Raw genomic sequence first — 17,868 nt, 5'->3', positions numbered from 1 at the left:
GAAGGAGAGGTAGACACTAGTTCCTCTGGGGCACACTCTGTAGATAGGGACCAGGCCTGATGTTGTGTGAGGTGCCCTGGATGTGGTAGGTGTTTTGAGTGCCTTAGGTAAGGTCCCTTTAAGGTTCGTGACGCCAGTGCCTGTAACCGATTGGTAGGAGGAATAATTGAGTACGCAGCTGGTAAACCTAACGTTGCTTTACTTGGTGGAAACAGTCCAACTTTTTACATGCAGTTGCAGTGGTATATAATGCAGTCCTTTATCATACAAATGCACAGCAGGTTTACTTCACAGCAGGTTTCAATCTTGCAAGATACTTGGAGGGCAAACAATTAATACTTTGCAGTGCAATGCTGCTCTATCCCCTTCAGCTATTCTAGCTGGCTGGATCCCAAGGCCCGAATGCCTAATTGCTGGCTTAAATCCTTGGTACAAAATCCTTCCTCCAGTATTGGCACTTGCTCAAGGTTACAATACCTTCTTTTCCTAGCTGTACTCGGTGCTGGCTTTAAAGGTGGCTGCAGGTTTCTCCCAGGAGGTGCTCTCCTGCTACTGGGGTATCTCCACTGGGCTAATCCTAGCCTCAGGAGCTTCAGGTTGACTAAGTGAATCCTCTAGTCCCCTGGAATACACTAACTCTGCCCTGTCTGGGCCTTCCTATATATATCTAGGGCTCTCTAGCTCCCTCTAATGCCTGGGAGGCTAAACTGCACCCTGACAGGCCTGACACCCAGATAACACAGGGAAATACAACACCTGACAGTAAATGCACTAAACACATTAACCCTTGTGTAGTGCCCACCTTTACCTAGTGGGACACTACATACCCCCACGCTATGACGTTGCCCGTCCTCGGCGCAACATGGAGGATCCGCCCATCTGGAAGCGTCAACCTGAAAGACAAATGAGAACATGCACATACAGCAATCACCACAGTAACCATATAAAAATTAACAAACCGTGTCACTGAAAGGAATGGTGAAAAGGAGCGTCGTTCTCTTCTCTCAGGATAATGTAAGGGAACAGGGGCGCTGACCTGGTGCAGCGTATCAATAAACCAGGATAGTCCATGAAAATGCAAACAAAACATAAGTCCTTGGAGGCTCAAAGAACAAACATGAGTCTGTACCCAGGTTTCAAAGGGTTAAACAGGGGTTTCCCGTGAGGGGCTACCTGGGCCCATAATGTAGTCCCCAAACCTCACAGGTGGGTGCCCCCTGGTAGAACGGGTGGACCTCCTTACTGGCAGGGGTTCTTCCTGCCTGGACTCAGGAAGGTCAGAGGAACCCACCGCCTCTGGAGCTACTTCAGGAGCTCTCTGGGGTAAGATGTCCTGAGGCGGAGGACTAACAGGAACGGGAGCAGGAACCATTAAATTCAACCAGGGTGTGAGAAACCAGTGTAGCAGCCCTTTGTCATGGATTAAGTTCTCCACAGCCTGCATAGGGTCCATAGGTGGAGCTGGCAATTCTGTTTTAGAAGACTCAGGCTCCATATCCTCTGCCGCTGGTTCTCCTTCCATACAAGGCTTGAGACGATTCCTGTGAACGATTTGAGAACCTTTACCTTCTCTGGAGACTTGGTAAATATGGGCTTCAGCATTGGGGATGGCAGAAATAATATAGGGAATCCTTTCCCATTTGCTGTCCAACTTGCTGGTCCGGTGGTTGTTTTTTAACCACACCTTGTCTCCAAGAGCCAGGGGTTCCGCATGGGCTGCTTGGTCATAGTCCTTTTGCTGCTTTTCTCAAACATTCTCCATGCGTTCTTGGACGATCTCCTTAGCATTGAGGAGACGTCTTTGGTGTTCCACTACCCAATCCGTCCTTGGCAGTGGGTTGATCACATCCGGTACTTGCACACCCAGGGAGTGATCCGCAGGCAATCTCCCTTGTCGGCCAAACATCAAATAGAACGGGGTGTAACCGGTGGAACAATGAATGGTGTTGTTGTAAGTGTATATGAGCTGCGGCAACAGAGTAGGCCAATCACCCCTCGTCTCAGGGGGTACTGCTCTCAGCATTTGAATGAGAGTCTTATTCATTTTTTCGCAGAGTCCGTTACCTTGCGGATGGTAAGCAGTGGTCCGGACTTTCTGGCAGTTATGCAGCAGGCACATCTCATGGAACAGCTGTGACTCAAACGCAGACCCTTGGTCGGTGAGGATCCTTTCTGGGCAGCCGTAGGGCAGTAGAAAATGCTTCCAGAACGCCTCCGCTGTAGTCTTGGCTGTCAGGTCTTTCACAGGCACTGCTACGACAAACTTGGTGAAGTGATCAATAATAGTCATGACATAAGTATACCCTGAGCGACTCGGCTCCAACTTCACATGGTCAATAGCAACAAGTTCTAAAGGAGTTTTACTTACGATAGGATGGAGAGGCGCCCTCTGGTCATGGCATTCAGTTCGCCCCACAGCACAGGCAGTGCATTCTCTGCACCATTTCTCAATATCTTCTCTCATCCCAATCCAATAGAATCTTCTGCGAATGGTGGCCTCAGTCTTCTGCACACCGAAGTGTCCGGACTGGTTGTGATACATATCCAGCACCAGGCTGGCATCCCGACGTGGTAGGAGAATTTGATACACTCTATCACAGGACACTGGATCCAGACTCCTTCTGAGCAACAGGCCTCTTGAAGGAATAGTTGGTGGCAATGTCTCCACAGTCTCGCTAGTTCTGGGTCTGCACTCTTCCTGCGGATTCTCTCAGGGATTTTTCCACTGGTAAGGAAGTCAAGCAGTTCACCGAGTACCCTACTTTCGGACTGGAGCTTAATCCATCTTTCTTGCTTGCCTCTGGACTCAGGACCATCTGATGAGGGAGGATCAGCAGCAGGGAGATCTTCAGTACGGATATTATCCTGCTGGGCAAATTTATTGTAGAATGCTGGCATTTCCACTTCTTCCCAGGCATCTTTTAGTTCATCTGGGGCCTCTGTAGTGGGAAGCCGCGACAGAGCATCAGCGTTATCATTGGAGCGGCCTGCCCGGTATTTCACAGTAAAGTCATAATTGGCTAGGCGGGAGGCCCATCTTTGCTCCAGTGCCCCTAATTTGGCTGTATTCAGATGCGCCAGGGGATTATTGTCCGTGAAGGCAACAAATGGTGTGGCAGCGAGATAGTCTTTGAACTTTTCGGTCACAGCCCACACTAAGGCAAGAAACTCCAGCTTGAAAGAACTGTAGTTCTGGTCGTTCTTTTCAGCTCCCTTCAGGGATCTGCTGGCGTAGGCAATTACCCTTTCTTTGTTATCTTGCACTTGAGCCAACACTGCCCCCAGGCCTCTTTTACTGGCATCGGTGTAGAGGTGGAATGGCTTCTGATAATCTGGGTAACCCAGAACAGGGGGTTCAGTCAACTTCTTCTTTAGGAGTTGAAAGGCAATTTCCCGTTCTTCATTCCATTCAACAGGAATAGGAGTTTTTGGGCTCTTCTTTGGATGCAATTTGTGCGAAATGCGGGATGAAACGCCTGTAATACCCTGCAAAACTGAGAAAGCTTCTCACCTCTTTCACGGTCGTAGGAGTAGGCCAGTTGCGGACAGCAGCAAGTTTATCAGGATCAGGCTGTACTCCTTCGGCACTGACAACGTGCCCGAGGTATTTGACCGCTGGTTTCAGCAAGTTGCACTTGGATGGCTTGATTTTGAGGCCATATTTAGTAAGAACTTGGAACACCTCACCCAGGTTGTGACAGATCCATCTGTATAGACCTATATTGCTGGTTTGTCTGTTTGCCTTCATTTCGCTGGATTTCCTGCTCGTATGCCCCTGTTCGTGTGTTTCCCCAAATACCGATTGGAACTACTGAACGGACGGCCACCCAGGAGAAGAGTGTGCTGCTAGTTAACCCAAATGGCCTCATTGTTCACAAAGGACTTAAACTAACTTGAACTCCTGGTCTAATGCGTGCCATTTTGGGATGTTAAATGTCTGTGTATTGAAAAGGGTTGTGACATTGTATGTTTAAATGGTGATGTCTGTTCTGTTGTCCCCACATGTGTATTGTGGTTTCCCTCTGTCTTGAGAGATAATGGGATTACTCCTCGGGTCCCCAGGGCAGAGAGGAGGAGACCATGATGCATTGTGGGGGATGTATTGTCTCTGTAGTGCTGCATGTCTGTCCTGTGTCAGTCTCCATTCTGGTCCCCTAGGGGCGTGTCCACCAGATGGAGACCTGCATAAATACGGGTGGGTAGCCCTCAATAAAATTGATTCCTGTTTGACTTTCAAGATGGAGCTTGGTCTCGTTTGTGGAGGGATTTATTATTGGGACAGCGCTTTCGTATATTGCTAGCTGTGGAAGGAGTTCGACTGAATTGCTGATCGGGAGTTGCCACTTCGTATGCTCCATTTGGGAGTTTGATGATCGGCTGGATTAAAAACTGCATTTCTGGAGAAAGGGGCTTATTCACTAAACGGCGGCTTCATCTACCGGGCGGTGAGTGTCGTAACAATTGGTGGCAAGCAACGGGATGAATCCCACCGCCCAGAAGGCCAGCTACAAATCCCAGGGTGGAAATGAAGTATGAGGAATTAAGGCGTGCTACCCTTAAAGATATATTGGAACGCAGAGGACGATCAGCGAGTAATCTCAAGAAGAGAGAGATTATTTCTATATTATTGGAGATGGATGCAGCACAGGGAACGGAGAGAGCTAATGTGCCTGGCATACTGGATTTAACACCCGAGGAGGTACAATTTAACCGGGCAGTCCAGATAAGGCTGGCACACCTTGGCCCCAACCCTGCAGCAAATATTGTGATCCAGGTGCAAGCAGCAGTAGCAGCACAACAGGCGCTCCAGGGAAGAGGAGCTGCAGCAGCAGAGGTACCCCATAATAATAATGGAAGGAGAAAGGTACCTTTTGCTGCATTTAGACATTTTGTGGAAACGGAGGGAGAGATTGACGGGTTCCTGGCCGATTTTGAAAGGCAGTGTGCCTTACACCAGGTACCCACAGAGGAATGGGTCACTTTCCTCTCTGGGAAATTATCCGGCCGGGCCAGTGAGGCTTTTCGGGCCATCCGAGAGGAGGAACTTACAAGTTACCGGGCAGTAAAAGATGCCCTTTTGGCCAGATACGCTGTCACCCCTGAGGCGTACCGGCGGCGATTCCGGGACACTAACAAGCAGGCTGGCGATTCTTATGTGGAGTGGGCATGCAGGGTACACCGCACCGCAGCCCACTGGATGGCAGGGTGTCAAGCGGTAACTGGGGAAGAGGTGCTGCAAGTATTTTTGTTGGAGCACTGCTTTGATCGGTTACCTGCAGGAGTCAGAGAGTGGGTTAGGGACCGCAAACCCGCTACCTTACCTGAAGCTGCTCGTCTGGCCGATGAATACACAGATGCACGAAGGCTAGACCAGACAGCAGCCAAGGTCCCTACCCGAGTGGAGTACAAACCGGCAGCACCTCCAACCACTACTGTGTATCACCCCCCAGTGCAACGCACCCCCACAATACCACCAGCGAACAATTATGTTCAGCCAGCTCGGTTCAACGCCCGGGATTACTCTCAGCCAATCCGGTGCTATGGGTGCAAACAGTTGAGGCACAAGAGACCGGAGTGCCCATTGAACAATACCAACCAAGCGCAGTCGTGGAGAAAACCAGCCGGCGGACATCAGCAGCCACCCCAGCCTTCCGCTCACTGTCTTGAACAGGAGGAATTTTGGGGTATACTACATGAGGCGGATCCAGTACAAGCAGCCCAGCAGGATAACCGGCAGCAGCACAGGCAGACCGTTAGACTAAATGGCAAAGTGGTCACTGGTCTGAGAGACACCGGAGCCACTATGACCCTGCTCCAAAAGAACCTTGTTTCGGAACACCAACACACTGGAAATACTGTGGCAGTGAGGGTAGCAGGAGGCGCCGTGTTCCGTCTCCCTGTTGCCCGGGTTCATTTGGATTGGGGAGTGGGCTCTGGACATGTGAATGTGGGGGTTATGAAAGACTTGCCTGCTGATGTCTTGCTCGGGAATGACCTGGCCCCTTTGGTTTCTGCTTATGCTCCAATGGGACCTGCTGATGTCAACCCAGTGACTACCCGGGCCCAGACCCGTGCTGCTGGAACCAGCCCACCTGCTGCTGAGACCCAGGTAAGACCCGATTCCCCGACTGATACCCTAGGACAGACCTTTGCTAGCTGGGATTCCCCAGAGGAGTTTGGGAGGGAAACTCAGGCAGATCCGACTCTCCAGAAGTATAGAGACAGAGCAGATACTGGAGAGGTAGGAGTAGATGGGGAGCGGTATGAATGGGTGGGGGACAGGTTATATAGGATCCCTAAACCGTCCCAGAAAAGTGTTGCCCATCCGCCGAATCGACAGCTGGTGGTGCCCGCAAAATACGGGCATGGAAATTCTGCAGATAGGGCATGATGTTCCATTAGCCGGACATCTAGGGTCCCGCCGCACAGCCTATAGGATCATGCAGAACTTCTTTTGGCCAAATTTTAATCAGGCTGTGCGGATATATTGTAGTACGTGTGACACTTGTCAACGGGTAGGAAAGCGGGGGGACCACCCAAGAGCTAGGCTTATGTCTATGCCTAACATTGGGGAGCCCTTTGCCCGCATAGCCGTTGACATTGTGGGTCCACTGGCCAGGGCTAGTCCATCCGGTAAGAAGTATATTCTCACCGTGGTGGACTATGCCACTCGCTATCCAGAGGCAGTAGCGCTGTCTAATATAGAGGCAGAGACAGTTGCTGATGCCCTGGTTAGAATTTTTACTAGGGTTGGTTTCCCTAAGGAGATTCTCTCTGACCAGGGAACCCAATTTACCGCTGTGCTCACCCAGCAACTGTGGAGGGTGTGCGGCATTAAACCGATACTTAGTTCCCCGTACCATCCACAGACTAACGGCCTCTGCGAGCGATTTAACGGCACCCTCAAACAGATGTTGAGGACCTTTTCTGACACTTGCAAAGACTGGGAGCGATTCCTGCCTCATCTGTTGTTTTCTTACAGAGAGGTGCCCCAGGAATCTACTGGGTTCTCCCCCTTTGAGTTGCTCTATGGGAGGAGGGTCCGCGGACCCCTAGATCTCATTAGAGGCCACTGGGAGGGGGAGACAGAGCAGGAAGGGACCCCCATAGTACCGTATGTCCTGGAACTCCGGGACCGCATGGAGAAACTGTCCCTGATGGTAAGAGAGAATCTCCAGGTGGCCCAGGGGAGACAGAAGAGATGGTACGATCGGGGTGCCCGGCAGCGAGTCTTCCAGGTTGGGCAGAAAGTGCTAGTGCTCAAACCTGTGAAGGCGAACAAGATGCAAGCATCTTGGCAGGGCCCGTATAAGGTGGTAGCTCAGGTGTGTGATACTACCTACCTCATAGCCAGCTGTTCAGATGAGAGGATCCAGCGATCCTTTCATGTGAACATGCTAAAGGCGTATCAGGAGAGACCGGAGGATGTCGCTGCAGTATGTGCCCCTGCTGCAGACGATACAGAGAGTTTACCCTTACCCGATTTGTTAGAGAGGGACTCCCAGACTGACCTTACTAGTCTTGTACAGCTAGGGGATAGATTAAGCCCCACAGAGAAGGCACAGGCAAGACAGCTTCTGTGGGAGAAGCAGGCGACGTTCTCCCAAGAGCCTGGCTACACTACCCTAACTGTACATAAGGTAGAGACCCCTGGACAGAACCCCCTGCGACAGCCCCCTTACCGTATCCCTGAAGCAGTCCGAGAAGGAATGCGGAAGGAGATACAGGAGATGACCCAGCTTGGGGTCATCGAACACTCCGATAGTCCTTGGGCTTCGCCTGTAGTCCTGGTGCCTAAGAAAGATGGGACCACGCGGTTCTGTGTAGACTACAGGCGGCTCAACGAGCGGACCACCACTGACGCCTACCCGATGCCCCGGGTAGACGAATTATTAGATCGTATTGCCAGGGGACGCTATCTGACCACCATAGACCTGTGTAAAGGCTATTGGCAGATTCCCCTGGCCGAGGATGCTATCCCCAAGTCGGCCTTCGTCACCCCATTTGGCTTGTACCAATTTAAGGTCATGCCATTTGGGATGAAGAATGCCCCGGCTACCTTTCAGCGTATGGTGGATAGATTTCTCGATGGATTCCAGGAATTTGCGTGTGCATACCTGGATGACATTGCGATCTACAGTGGTTCCTGGGAGGAACACCTAGTACATGTAGGGGTAGTTTTGGACAAAATACGGGCTGCTGGCCTGACATTGAAGCCAGAGAAGTGCCATCTAGGCATAGCTGAAGTGCAATACCTGGGTCACAGAGTGGGGTGTGGGAGCCAGAGACCGGAGCCGGCTAAGATAGAGGCAGTAGCTAACTGGCCCACACCTGTCACTAAGACCCAGGTGTTAGCCTTCCTAGGGACAGCAGGGTATTACAGGCGCTTTGTCCCAGACTACAGCACTATTGCTAAGCCCCTGACTGACCTGACTAAGAAAAATCTCCCTAAGCAGGTCCTGTGGTCTCCGGCTTGTGAAGCTGCGTTTCAAGCACTCAAACAGGCTCTTGTAAATGCCCCTGTCCTGGCTGCCCCAGTCCCTAACAAACGTTTTCTCGTCCATACAGATGATTCCATGTATGGACTGGGGGCTGTGCTGAGCCAGGTCGGGGAAGATGGAGGAGAGCACCCTGTCGCATATCTCAGTAGAAAGCTGTTACCCCGAGAAGTGAGTTATGCGGCAGTGGAGAAGGAATGCTTGGCCCTGGTCTGGGCATTGAAAAAGTTAAGCCCTTATTTGTATGGACAGGAATTTTCCCTTGTGACGGACCACAATCCCCTTGTCTGGCTTAACCGGGTCTCAGGAGACAATGGTAGACTGCTGTGGTGGAGTTTAGCTTTACAACCGTATAACTTCACCATCAGCTACTGACCCGGTAAGCAGAATGGGAATGCAGATGGATTGTCCCGGCAAACCGACGTTCTTGCTACCTCCTAGTCCGGTCATCCCCAAGTTGACCCGCTAAAGGGTCAAGCCGGGTCTGCCGCAGTGTCCCACAAGGGGGGAGCCGTGTGACAGATCCATCTGTATAGACCTATATTGCTGGTTCGTCTGTTTGCCTTCATTTCGCTGGATTTCCTGCTCGTATGCCCCTGTTCGTGTGTTTCCCCAAATACCGATTGGAACTACTGAACGGACGGCCACCCAGCAGAAGAGTGTGCTGCTAGTTAACCCAAATGGCCTCATTGTTCACAAAGGACTTAAACTAACTTGAACTCCTGGTCTAATGCGTGCCATTTTGGGATGTTAAATGTCTGTGTATTGAAAAGGGTTGTGACATTGTATGTTTAAATGGTGATGTCTGTTCTGTTGTCCCCACATGTGTATTGTGGTTTCCCTCTGTCTTGAGAGATAATGGGATTACTCCTCGGGTCTCCAGGGCAGAGAGGAGGAGACCATGATGCATTGTGGGGGATGTATTGTCTCTGTAGTGCTGCATGTCTGTCCTGTGTCAGTCTCCATTCTGGTCCCCTAGGGGCGTGTCCACCAGATGGAGACCTGCATAAATACGGGTGGGTAGCCCTCAATAAAATTGATTCCTGTTTGACTTTCAAGACGGAGCTTGGTCTCGTTTGTGGAGGGATTTATTATTGGGACAGCGCTTTCATATATTGCTAGCTGTGGAAGGAGTTCGACTGAATTGCTGATCGGGAGTTGCCACTTCATATGCTCCATTCGGGAGTTTGACGATCGGCTGGATTAAAAACTGCATTTCTGGAGAAAGGGGCTTATTCACTAAACGGCGGCTTCATCTACCTGGCGGTGAGTGTCGTAACACAGGTGTTCTAGGTGGTTCTCATACGTCTTGGAGTATATAATAACGTCATCCAGGTATAATAGAACAGTCTCAAAATTCCTATAGCCTAAACAACGTTCCATTAGCCTCTGGAACGTTCCTGGAGCATTACACAGTCCAAACAGCATATAATTGAATTCAAACAGGCCCATAGGTGTAGTAAAAGCAGTCTTTTCTCGATCTTCTGGGGCCATGGGTACTTGCCAGTACCCACTGGTCAAGTCCAAGGTAGAGAAATAGGCTGATGACCCCAGGGCAGTCAAGGACTCTTCAATGTGTGGCAATGGATATGCATCTTTGTGGGTGATTTGATTAATTTTTCTGTAATCCACGCAGAACCTTATGCTGCCATCTTTTTTCCGGACAAGAACTAGGGGCGCAGCCCAGGGACTATGACTGTCCCGGATTATATTAGAGTCTTTCATCTCTTGTATCATCTATTTCACAGACTGATAGGTAGTAGGTGGTATGGGTCTGTATCTCTCCTTAATAGGAGGATGAGAGCCAGTGGGTATGGTGTGTTTGATTACACTGACCTCTCCGTAGTCCGTGGAGTGTTTACTGAAGGCCTGGTGGTGCTCCTTCTCCAGCTTCAGGACTCCCTCTATTTGCTCTTTTGGGGTGGATTCGTTCCCCACATGTAGTTCTTCCCACCAGGATGTCGTAGGGAGGCTGCTGCTCTGTGTGGTCTGGAACGCCTCCGTGGCAGGCAGACGGATCACATCCTGGAAAGACACCTGAAAAAGCTGAGCAACGGGGCAGTGTTTAAGGAGAGTAACGGGATGATCACCAAAGTTAATTAAACGGACAGGCACTTTACCTTGAGACACGGTCACCAGGCTCTTGGCTGTCCGTATGAAGGGATGATTTTCAATGGGAATAGGTTCCACTAAGGCCTGATAGTCCTGGCCCTGGATCCCTAACACAGCACGGCACCACAGGATGATCTGGGAATTTGGAGGCAGAATTACTGGCCGGTTATCCCGGATCCGGACAGTACAGATTTCTCCTTTCTTGTTGGCGAACCTTTGTTGAGCACACAGCACACTAATAGTCTTTTGAATAACTCTTCTGGAAGCAGGTGAGGCTGAAGATATAGTTTGATTTAATGCGTCAAGCACTTCAGAGTAACAATTTTTTAGAACGTTAGTCCCTAAGATCACAGGGTGTCCTCCTTTATCTCCTGCTTGTACCACAATCATGCCTTGCTGTGGCAGGGTGGCTTCTCCCACCTGAAGGGTAGGTTCCCAATACCCATGCACTTTCACTGGCTTACCGTTGCTGGCAATGATATCTAGCCAGGACTCTGGTGGCTGGGTGAGAAGACTTGGATCCCAGAACTTGTCAAAGGCAGGCCTTTGAATGGTGGTGACCTGTGACCCAGTGTCCAAGAGGGCTTCAAAGGGTATCCCGTTGATACATATATAAATTTTTGGACGGGATCCTACATACTTAGGCATCCAGCTTGGATCCTTTGGACCTACTGTTTTACCTCCCGAGGGGCGGTCCTCTGCCTCAGGGGTTGCCCGTTTAACTGCCAGCACATCGATTCGGTATGTCCATATTTCTTACAATGGTGGCAGACAGGCTGTTTTCTACTTCTGGGCCGGTAACTCAGTCGCCCATCAGGTTCTTTTGGATATACATCTCTATAGGCAGGTGGGAGCCTCGGAGGAAAAGGGCCTTCATCCTCCAGTAACAGTGGTCTCTCCCACTCCTCTATCTTCTTACACACCTTCTCTAAGCTTAGAGTAAGATGGTTCACTTGCTCCATTAGTGCTGCCACTACATCTGTGACTGGAGCCTGGGTGGCCTAACTGACTCCTGCAGGTCCCACATTAACAGTCTTTGGCTGACAAGCCTGAAGTTCAGGGAAGGCTGCTGGCCCTGGAGCAGGGTTCTGGCCTAGTATACTGATGGCCAATTCCTTAAAATCCAAAAATGTACAGTGGGGGTGTTGAGCTGACAACATCCGTAGCTGGCCCTTTAAATGCTCAGTACTTATGCCCGCAATGAACTGCTCTCTAAGAGTCCGGTCCTGATCCTCAGCTTCTTTGGGATCCACTTGGACTACAGCTCTCAGAGTCTCTTGTAAGGACAGGGCAAAATCGCGGAGCGACTCTCCAGGCTGCTGTTTTCTGCTGAAGAAACGCATTTTAACTTCTGACACCGTTCTGGCCTCAAATGTGGTGCCCAAGCGATCAAAAATCTGTTCCAGGCTACTCTTCTCAGAGCGGGGCCATGACATGACTTCCCTGCGGGCGGCCCCTTCTAACTGAGCTAGGAGGATCTCCATTTGTTGTTCGGCAGTTATGGGATAAAGCCATTCTAAGTAAAGTCTTTGGTCACTAAAGGGATCCTCTCCGGTGCCCTGGCAGGGGTCGGGAATGTTCCGGTAAGGTAATTGGAAGAGCCGGCAAAAGTTTAAAGTCTGTACTTACTCCGGTGATGCTCGCGCCAGATCTCGCGAGATGCGTGGCTACGGGCGCCGAGCGTTCTGCGTACAGCGTCAGCAGGTGGGCGCGGTCTCTCGTAGCTCCGGGATTCAGATAGGCGGCACCTTTTCTTCCAGACAGGGCGGCGTTCCTCCTCGTTGGCTGGGCGGCGACTTCACCTTGTCCTTTTTCCCGCCAAAGTCCTTTCTTTCGCGCCAAACGGGTCCCACAAGGCGCACTTGTAATCCAAATCAGGTTAAGCGCCCATCTTAAGCAAAACGCTGTCTATTCACTGACAGCAAGCGGTGGCTTTACAACAGTAAAACAGTCCAGAAAAAGCACAGTTTCACACCGCAAATTATTACAGTTTTTGGGCCCAGCGATTTTCAATAAAGCAATTAGGGCTTGGTCACTTTAATACAAATAACGGCACACAGTTTTTGGTATCCGCAATGGCGCAGGAATGATCGTATCCTGTTCGTGACGCCAATTTATGCAACACGCCAGACCTGCAGGGTATAGCGACAGTGAGGTCACGGTATGGGCAATCGAGGGTTACTCACTTTTCTGAGGAGAACCCTGGGCAGGCATGCAGCAGTGAAGGAGAGGTAGACACTAGTTCCTCTGGGGCACACTCTGTAGATAGGGACCAGGCCTGATGTTGTGTGAGGTGCCCTGGATGTGGTAGGTGTTTTGAGTGCCTTAGGTAAGGTCCCTTTAAGGTTCGTGACGCCAGTGCCTGTAACGGTGGCACACCGATTGGTAGGAGGAATAATTGAGTACGCAGCTGGTAAACCTAACGTTGCTTTACTTGGTGGAAACAGTCCAACTTTTTACATGCAGTTGCAGTGGTATATAATGCAGTCCTTTATCATACAAATGCACAGCAGGTTTACTTCACAGCAGGTTTCAATCTTGCAAGATACTTGGAGGGCAAACAATTAATACTTTGCAGTGCAATGCTGCTCTATCCCCTTCAGCTATTCTAGCTGGCTGGATCCCAAGGCCTGAATGCCTAATTGCTGGCTTAAATCCTTGGTACAAAATCCTTCCTCCAGTATTGGCACTTGCTCAAGGTTACAATACCTTCTTTTCCTAGCTGTACTCGGTGCTGGCTTTAACCACCTCAGCCCCCATAGCTTAAACACCCTGAAAGACCAGGCCACTTTTTACACTTCTGACCTACACTACTTTCACTGTTTATTGCTCGGTCATGCAACTTACCACCCAAATGAATTTTACCTCCTTTTCTTCTCACTAATAGAGCTTTCATTTGGTGGTATTTCATTGCTGCTGACATTTTTACTTTTTTTGTTATTAATCGAAATTTAACGATTTTTTTGCAAAAAAATGACATTTTTCACTTTCAGTTGTAAAATTTTGCAAAAAAAACGAGATCCATATATAAATTTTGCTCTAAATTTATTGTTCTACATGTCTTTGATAAAAAAAAAAATGTTTGGGTAAAAAAAAAAATGGTTTGGGTAAAAGTTATAGCGTTTACAAACTATGGTACAAAAATGTGAATTTCCGCTTTTTGAAGCAGCTCTGACTTTCTGAGCACCTGTCATGTTTCCTGAGGTTCTACAATGCCCAGACAGTACAAACACCCCACAAATGACCCCATTTCGGAAAGTACACACCCTAAGGTATTCGCTGATGGGCATAGTGAGTTCATAGAACTTTTTATTTTTTATCACAAGTTAGCGGAAAATGATGATTTTTTTTTTTTTTTTCTTACAAAATCTCATATTCCACTAACTTGTGACAAAAAATAAAAACTTCCATGAACTCACTATGCCCATCAGCGAATACCTTGGGGTCTCTTCTTTCCAAAATGGGGTCACTTGTGGGGTAGTTATACTGCCCTGGCATTCTAGGGGCCCAAATGTGTGGTAAGGAGTTTGAAATCAAATTCAGTAAAAAAATGACCTGTGAAATCCGAAAGGTGCTCTTTGGAATGTGGGCCCCTTTGCCCACCTAGGCTGCAAAAAAGTGTCACACATCTGGTATCTCTGTATTCAGGAGAAGTTGAGGAATGTGTTTTGGGGTGTCTTTTTACATATACCCATGCTGGGTGAGATAAATATCTTGGTCAAATGCCAACTTTGTATAAAAAAAATGGGAAAAGTTGTCTTTTGCCAAGATATTTCTCTCACCCAGCATGGGTATATGTAAAATGACACCCCAAAACACATTCCCCACCTTCTCCTGAGTACGGAGATACCAGATGTGTGACACTTTCTGCAGCCTAGGTGGGCAAAGGGGCCCATATTCCAAAGAGCACCTTTCGGATTTCACAGGTCATTTTTTACAGAATTTGATTTCAAACTCCTTACCACACATTTGGGCCCCTAGAATTCCAGGGCAGTATAACTACCCCACAAGTGACCCCATTTTGGAAAGAAGAGACCCCAACGTATTCGCTGATGGGCATAGTGAGTTCATGGAAGTTTTTATTTTTTGTCACAAGTTAGTGGAATATGAGACTTTGTATGAAAAAAAAAAAAATCATCATTTTCCACTAACTTGTGACAAAAAATAAAAAATTCTAGGAACTTTCCATGCCCCTCACGGAATACCTTGGGGTGTCTTCTTTCCAAAATGGGGTCATTTGTGGGGTAGTTATACTGCCCTGGCATTTTCCAGGGGCCCTAATGTGTGGTAAGTAGGTAAATGACCTGTGAAATCCGAAAGGTGCTCTTTGGAATGTGGGCCCCTTTGCCCACCTAGGCTGCAAAAAAGTGTCACACATCTGGTATTTCCGTACTCAGGAGAAGGTGGGGAATGTGTTTTGTGGTGTCATTTTACATATACCCATGCTGGGTGAGAGAAATATCTTGGCAAAAGACAACTTTTCCCATTTTTTTATACAAAGTTGGCATTTGACCAAGATATTTATCTCACCCAGCATGGGTATATGTAAAAAGACACCCCAAAACACATTCCTCAACTTCTCCTGAATACAGAGATACCAGATGTGTGACACTTTTTTGCAGCCTAGGTGGGCAAAGGGGCCCAAATTCCTTTTAGAAGGGCATTTTTAGACATTTGGATACCAGACTTCTTCTCACGCTTTGGGGCCCCTAAAATGCCAGGGCAGTATAAATACCCCACATGTGACCCCATTTTGGAAAGAAGACACCCCAAGGTATTCAATGAGGGGCATGGCGAGTTCATAGAAAAAAAAAAAATTTTGGCACAAGTTAGCGGAAATTGATTTTTTTGATTTTGTTCTCACAAAGTCTCCCTTTCCGCTAACTTGGGACAAAAATTTCAATCTTTCATGGACTCAATATGCCCCTCAGCGAATACCTTGGGGTGTCTACTTTCCAAAATGGTGTTATTTGTGGGGTGTTTGTACTGCCCTGGCATTTGAGGGTCTCCACAATCATTACATGTATGCCCAGCATTAGGAGTTTCTACTATTCTCCTTATATTGAGCATACAGGTAATGAGATTTTTTTTTTCCGTTCAGCCTCTGGGCTGAAAGAAAAAAATGAACGGCACAGATTTCTTCATTCGCATCGATCAATGTGGATGAAAAAATCTCTGCCAAAAAAAGAAAAAGGAGGGGAAAGGCGTCTGCCAGGACATAGGAGCTCCGCCCAACATCCATACCCACTTAGCTCGTATGCCCTGGCAAACCCGATTTCTCCATTCACATCAATCGATGTGGATGAATAAATCATTGCCGGGATTTTTTTTTTTATATATACAAAGTGTTTGCCAAAGTATATGAACACCGCCACCTCCTCAGCTCATATGCCTCGGCAAACGTATCTTTTACTGCAGAGGAGAAATCTCGTCTTGCAGCGCCGCATACACCGACTTGCGTGTAATCTGACAGCAGCGCAATGCTTCTGTCAGAATGCACATCAGTGCTGCAGCTAGTCGATCGGTTGGTCCACCTGAAAGGTAAAAAAAAAAAAAAAAAAAAAGAAAAAACCAGGCCGCAACGCAATAACTTTATTAACTTTAGAACAGAACATATTAACTTTTTTTTAAACTTTTTAAACTTTTTTACTTACCGGTATTTTTTTTTTTGTTTAGTTTTTTTTACCTTTATAGAACAAACCTCTCCTTCCCCATGGGACAATGTGCAAAGCGCAAATCGCCCAAAGATGTGGCAAAGTACGTTATGCACTTTATCCCAGGTGAAAGGAGAGGTTTGCAGCAGCTGTGAGTAAAAGGGCCCTAATAGCCCTGTGTGCCTGTCCTGTGAGATGCAATCCCTATGCTAGGTGTACCTGTGTGTGGTACTTCCGGAAACACTCACCAAAGCATAGGGCAGGGTGGTCAGGACAGTCAGGACAGAAATAGCGGGTGTCACGTCTTATTCCACTCCTGCTACAGACACGACATCTTTTTCGGGGTGACGGTTGGGTTGAGGTACCAGGAACGACACTGGGGAAATGTCGCTCGTGTAGACGGCTAACTACACTGGTGGATGGGGCCACGGAACCTCCTGGGTAAAGGAGGTTCTCGATGATCTCTTCCTGGAATTTGAGGAAGGATCGTGTTCTCCCAGCCTTACTGTAGAGAACAAAACTATTATACAGCGCCAATTGAATTAAATATACAGACACCTTCTTATACCAGCGTCTGGTTCTGCGGGAAACTAAATAGGGAGCCAACATCTGGTCATTGAAGTCCACCCCTCCCATGAGCGCATTATAGTCGTAGACTGAGAGGGGCTTTTCAATGACACGGGTTGCCCTTTCAATTTGGATTGTCGTGTCTGCGTGAATGGAGGAGAGCATGTAAACGTCACGCTTGTCTCTCCATTTCACTGCGAGCAGTTCTTCGTTACACAAGGCAGCCCTCTCCCCCCTTGCAGGACGGGTGGTTACAAGCCGTTGGGGGAAGCCCACGCGACTAGTTCGCGCGGTGCCACAGGCGCAAATCCGTTCTAGAAACAAATGCCGAAAGAGGGCCACACTTGTGTAGAAATTGTCCACATAAAGATGGTACCCCTTGCCGAATAAGGGTGACACCAAGTCCCAGACTGTCTTCCCACTGCTCCCCCGGTAGTCAGGGCAACCGACTGGCTCCAGGGTCTGATCTTTTCCTTCATAGATCCGAAATCTGTGGGTATAGCCTGTGGCCCTTTCACAGAGCTTATACAATTTGACCCCATACCGGGCGCGCTTGCTTGGGATGTATTGTTTGAAGCCAAGGCGCCCGGTAAAATATATTAGGGACTCGTCTACGCAGATGTTTTGCTCGGGGGTATACAAATCTGCAAATTTCTGGTTGAAATGGTCTATGAGGGGCCGAATTTTGTGGAGCCGGTCAAAAGCTGGGTGGCCTCTGGGACGGGAGGTGGTGTTGTCGCTAAAATGCAGGAAACGGAGGATGGCCTCAAATCGTGCCCTGGACATAGCAGCAGAGAACATGGGCATGTGATGAATCGGGTGCGTGGACCAATATGACCGCAATTCATGCTTTTTTGTCAGGCCCATGTTGAGGAGAAGGCCCAAAAAAAATTTTAAGTTCGGAAACTTGGACTGGTTTCCACCGGAAAGGCTGGGCATAAAAGCTTCCCGGGTTGGCGGATATAAATTGTGTGGCATACCGGTTTGTCTCTGCCACGACTAAGTCCAAGAGCTCCGCAGTCAAGAACAGCTCAAAA

This window comes from Bufo bufo, chromosome 5 (genome assembly GCF_905171765.1).
Source record: "Bufo bufo chromosome 5, aBufBuf1.1, whole genome shotgun sequence".
Lineage (NCBI taxonomy): Eukaryota > Metazoa > Chordata > Amphibia > Anura > Bufonidae > Bufo > Bufo bufo.
Note: the sequence above shows the minus strand (reverse complement) of the source record.